The following is a 6,210-nucleotide window of genomic DNA, read 5'->3' on the forward strand; positions in this document are numbered from 1 at the left end:
ATAAGACAAACTGGGTAACAGACAGACTTGGAGGTAGGAGGGCCCTGCTGCAAGCTTACAATCTATAGGGATATGGGAGGGAAACACAAGGACAGGCATCAGTAATAGCATAGCAGTCCCACCAAGTTACAAGTCCAGAAGGGAAGCTATGTAATGCATATGTGCCTCAGAGGGTTATGCGTGTAATACTTAAATATGATAGGCTTGCCTGGAGAGGTGAGTTTTCAGGGAACGCTTGAAAGTTTGGAGCCTAGTGGAGATTCTTAATGTGCGTGGAAGGGCATTCCATAGGATGGGAGCAGCCCGATGAAAGTCCTATAATAGTGAATGGGAGCTAGTGATCCGTGCAGAAGAGAGACGCAGATGTTGTGCAGAGCTGAGTGGTCGAGGTGGGAGATATTTTGTGATCAGTAAAGAGATATATGCTGGTGCAGTATGGTTAATAGCTTTATATGCAAGTAGAAGTGTTTTATATTGAATACGGTAAGATACATGCAACCAATGGAGGGACTGGCAGAGCGGATCAGCAGACAATGAGCGTCTTGCAAGGAAGATCAGCCTAGCAGCAGCATTTAAAATGGATTGCAGTGGTGAGAGTCTGTTCTTGGGAAGACCAGTTAGGAGACTATTGCAATAATCAATGCGGGATATAATGAGTGCATGGATAAGAGATTTAGGGGAATGCGGTCAAGCAAACAATGCAAACTGTGCTCGGGTTCAAGCTGGCAGAGAGTGTAAAATGGCAAGAAGACAGGGGCACAGGACAAACAGACAGAGGGCATATTAATGATAAAATTGAGATGTCAGAAAAACAGATAACACAGGAAAAATATATGTTACAGCTAATGGAAGTATAGAAAACTACAGATGTACAATGTTAAACAAGGATTGTCAATGTCAGAGAGGACAGTATTAGCAATACCTGCCCATAGATTGTCCTCCACACAGCCCTGTTCTGTCTCTGCATCTCTCTGTGCAGGGAGGGGCTGGGTGAGGGTGTGGTCCCTGCAGATCTGTTGTAATACATCCAGAAATATTTTCAATGTCACCATACAGATAGAAAGAGGATGACATCATCACTTTCCAGAACAATGTCTGTAGGAATGCGAGATGCTGCATTAGGAGCTGTGCTGTGTGACTGGTACGTGCCAGGGAGAGGCAGGGAAAGCACTATACATACAGTTTGTCCTATAGAGAGCTGCTGAATAAGATGCTTTCCTTCATATACTGTAGTATATATAGGAAGAATTCATATCATCTCTGTATGTTACCATATTTCAATCACCAAATACACCCCTCCTGTCTATTGCCTAAAAGTACAACATTTTTTCAATAAAAGATCTAATATCATAATTGTTCAATGTCTGAAAGTAATTTTATTTAAAAAGGATAAAAAAATATTTTAAAAAAACCCATAATGCCCCCCATTGCATGCAAAGGAAAAGTGGGTGGGCCAATGATGCATCATCTTAGTCCAGAGCAGCGGGTAGCAGGGGGTACTCCAGGCCCCCCACACACACACACACACACATACACAGTGGGAAATGGGACCGACCCAAAAAGACAGGACGTCTCGCAGAAATTGTGACAGTTGGAAGGTATGCAGTATGGCTATGTAGGATGGGACAGTATGGCTATGTAGGACTGGATGATATGGCTATATAGGATGGGGTGGTGCGGCTATGGTGGACGGGACGGTACGGCAATGGTGGCTGTGATGGTAAGGCTATGCTGGATGGGATGGTATAGCTATGCAGAATGGGAAATTACGGCTATGGTGGACAGGATGGTATGGATATGATGGTTAGGACAGTACGGCTATGGTGGACAGGATGGTATGGATATGATGGTTAGGACAGTACGGCTATGGTGGACAGGATGTGATGTGATGTGATGTGATGGTTACAGTTATGGTAGATGGGGCAGTACAGCTATGGTGGATGGAATAGTACATGTATGGCGGATGGGACTGTACATCTATGGTGGAAGGAATAGTATATGTATGGTGGATGGGACTGTACATCTAAGGTGGACAGGGTCTTATGGCTGGATGATGTGGCTATGGTGGATAGAATGGTATGATTATGGTGGACTGTCTGGAACCACCGGCTTGCTGGAGGAGCCCGTCAGGGGCCCTGGTCCGATACCTCCCTTCCCCCTCCGGCCCTCCCGGTCGCAAGAGCAGGACACACTTTTACAGCATGTGCTGTGCTGAAATCAGGCTTAGCATGAGCTTCTCACTGACAGCATGAGAGGTCATGCTGAGCCTGCTGTTAGCACAGCACAGCACATGCTGCAGGTGTGTGCTGCTGATGATGTGTTTAGAGTTTTTAGAGTTTTCTTTTACCCCCTCTAAACATTTTGGGGGCATGGCCTAAGTGCGGGAGCCCAGCATTCCTCTCGGCTGCCCTGATAATTTTCATATAATCACACCAGCGAATCCAGGAGAGAGGGCTAGTGCGGGTGCAGCAGTGGCCACACCGGGATCACATGCTCTCTCTACCTCATTGATTTAAGCTCATACATAGTGTACAGTATCTACAATTTTACATGTACTGCTCACAGTGTTACATGTCTGCATTGGTGTCAATTGGTTCCTAGAGAGTTAAATCAATGTACAGGTAATCTGGAGGTGGGGATCATTTACTGTACACAATCCCCTCCCTTATTAATATAACAGTAAAGTATTTTACGCTTTTCCTGTCAAAGGAGGGGAGCGCTCCATTACTTACAGTACTGCTCTCTCTGCATGTCTGCATTGCTATCCCCTTATGTGACTGCATATGTCTTATAGCAAGTGTTACAGAAACAGATTGTGTCCGCGTTCGTCTATTTCTGTCTTCCCACCCAGTGCCTTAAGCTTTACAGTATGTGTGACAGCAGCAGAGTGTTTATGTGCAAACAGCAGCAGTGTTTATATTATTGTTTCTTATACATTTTATAATTTGATAATCAGCTCCCACCTGTCATGTCACAGGCTGGGTTTGAAAAACGACAGGTAAGAGCTGATTGGCTGGTTGTTTATCACTCTCCACTTTATCACTTTTTGAAGCTTGATACATCTGGCCCTTAAACATGTAGGTCTATGCCACCAATTCGATAAGGACCACACCCTGCCATGTCCATTGACACCCCTAGTTTATGTAACAGTCTCCCATGTTGACCCAAATGCATAGACCACTTTTGCTTTATGAAATGAGACTGTTGTGCATGGGATTCTATGTCACTGGTGTGGATCCAAGCAGCCGACAGAGTCTAGGTCGAAAGACACATGGTCGACATGGAAAAGGTCAACATTGACAACATGTTGACAAAAGCAGAATTTCAACAAGAAAAAGGTAGACACATGAAAATGTCAACAATCGTTTTTCCCCTTTTTTGGGTGTCAACATCATCATCATCTGTCGACACAAAGCGTAGCGTAGACTCTTGCATGGCTTGCTTCGATTGTCATGTTGACCTTTAGCTCTTGTCAACCCTTTATCATTGTCGACCTAGTGAATGTTAAGCATATGGGGTCAACCTATTGGCTGTCGCCGAGACACTGGTTACCCATCATCTGAATACCACCCAGAAATCTACTACCGGACTACAGTACTATGCAGGGTTGGACTGTCCCACAGTGGAATAGGGGAAACCACAGTGGATTACACTGCCTGAGGGCCACCCCCTCCTCTAATGATCAGGTCCCAGACTGTGTACTTGAATTAAGAATTATACATACAGTATGTTACATTATGGTACTATGAGACAATTTATTGCTTCCAGTTAACCACTGGGTGAATGTCTGGGTCCTCTAAACCTGGAAGAACTCTTAATATCCATTAAAATTCTATAGTCCCCTCTTGACTGCAATAGACATGTGGTTATAACCAGTGGCGGTTTTTACCTATGCAGCCCCCCCCCCCCCCAGGTAAAATCTGCCACTGCAGTGAAGCCAGATGCAGTCTGTGAGACTGCAATGGCTTCACTGTGACTGGCAGTGACTTCCTATTGGAAGTCCAACCTGCCAGTCACCAAGTCAGTCTCATTGGGAGGTGTTCCCTCCCTCCGGGATGCCTTTCTGCGGGCTGTCGTCCGGAATCGCATACTGCACACTGTTATTTGTATTGTACAGGCACCGGGACCATGATTACTTCTATGGGCTGTTGCCGAAGGAGCCCATAGAAGCTGGCCACATGCGCAGTACAGAGGTTTTTACTGCGCATGCGCCAGTCCCGGCACCTGCCATCAGAGCACAGGTCCTGGGAACTCTCTGCAGGGACTGGCGGCAGTGGCAACAGGGGGGGGGGGTGCCTGCATCGCGGTCAGAGGCAGCCCCCTTCCCAGAAAAGGATAAGGGCCGCCACTGCTTGTTATGTGCAGGATAGAATGAAGAATTTCTCACACCGTCCCCTTAATTTTACTTTCACTGAAGTCATCAATGCCAGAGATAAGGGTCCACTTCCAAATCACAGGCAAGTGGGGACAGCGATGGTGAACAGAGCTTAGTCAAACACTTGAATTAATTGACACTGTATGCTGGAGATGAAACCGATAAGTATTAGAACACTGTGGCACACACGCACCGTCTCACCTAGGATCAGAGGAAGAACTGAAGAAAGGAATAATGAACAGCTCAAACTGTGACGCGTCGAGAACACCAGTCTCACTGACAGAAATTCTTCCTTGTTAAAAGAATTGCCTGGAGGGCGAAATGTGTCAGATACATGGAAAGCGATTTTATTTATCCTGCATCTGGTGCTAAGAGTTTCTGAATGTGCTTTCCAGCTAGTCAGGAGGCAATGTAACCCCTTGCTATGCAATATTCCTATCTCACACAGGGGAATCTTGATGACTAGCGGTTCAGCTGCAAATGTCCTTCAAACACTGGTGTAAAACAATAAGCAGAACGCCAACAACTAATGGGGATTATTCTTGTTCATTCGCAATTAACCGAAATCGGCCTCTGACCCCAAGGTCGGGTTTGCGCATGCGCATTTGTGCCCATGTGCAAGCCCTGACTGCAAATGGCCTCAGCAATTTACTGTACACTGTTGCCAGTCCATTTTATGTGATTCCTTGTCACAATGGCCCTTATTATAGTTCACTCGCAAAGGCAAATTCCTTCTCAAATGGACAAAACCATGTGCACTGCAGGGGGGGGGGGGGGGCAGATGTAACATGTATAGAGAGAGTAATACCCCTTTTCCACTAGCAAATTCTACCCGGGTTTTTGCTCGTGGACGCGCACCGACACGGGTTTTTTGTCAGTGTGAACGTGTCCTTGTCACAAAACACGGGTAGAGAGACCAGGGAATTCTACCCTGGTATCTACCAGGGTAAAACACAACAATGACATCATCTTCTAGTGCCCCTGAAGAACCAATTACTGGCCTCAGAGCGTTACCCGGATATAAAACACGGGTAATGTGCGTTTACACTGCGCACAGACTAGTCGTTGTTGTGTTGTTGGTCTGTGCGCAGTGTAAACGCACATTACCCGTGTTTTATATCCGGGTAACGCTCTGAGGCCGGTAATTGGTTCTTCAGGGGCACTAGAAGATGATGTCATCTGCTGGAGACGCGCTGGGAGACTCTGACCACGAGGAGGCTTCCCGGCAGCAGCTCCTCCTCGTGGTCAGATGGAAAAGGGGTATTAGATTTGGGTGAGTTATTTTGTTTCTGTGCAGAGTAAATACTGACTGCGAGACCTCATCACTCCCCACTGCAAGCACACTTTCCGATGCCAGGTCTCCACAGCCACCGATATCGGTGGCAGCCGCAATCACTCAGTTTGTACGCACCTTAAGACTAATGGAATTATTGTAGCATTTTTTATCACTACAACAAAAGACGTCTTGTAGCGTCATCCTGATATAAACATTATAATAATATTGCTTAACTGGTGGCATCCTCAGAATGTCAACATTTCATATTGTGAACAATGTTGGCATGTCATCATGTTGCCTGTCAACACATTGAACCATGTCGATATTATGGTGTCAACATTGTGGTGTCGACATGGTTAAGTTCAACCATCCGACTGGATACCGCATGAAGAAGCATTAAGGATCAGAGGACTATCATATTTATAATGGGTGCAAGGTGTACAGTGCACAGGGGCCCCTGGGTCCACATGGGCTCACACCCCGCTCACCGCGCACATATTTAATTATCTTGCTGCTCCGTTTGCCCGGTCTGGAAGCAGAGCTGCAGATATAACTGGGA

The sequence above is a fragment of the Crinia signifera genome, chromosome 4 (assembly GCF_055691185.1).
Source record: "Crinia signifera chromosome 4, ASM5569118v1, whole genome shotgun sequence".
NCBI classification, from domain to species: Eukaryota; Metazoa; Chordata; class Amphibia; order Anura; family Myobatrachidae; genus Crinia; species Crinia signifera.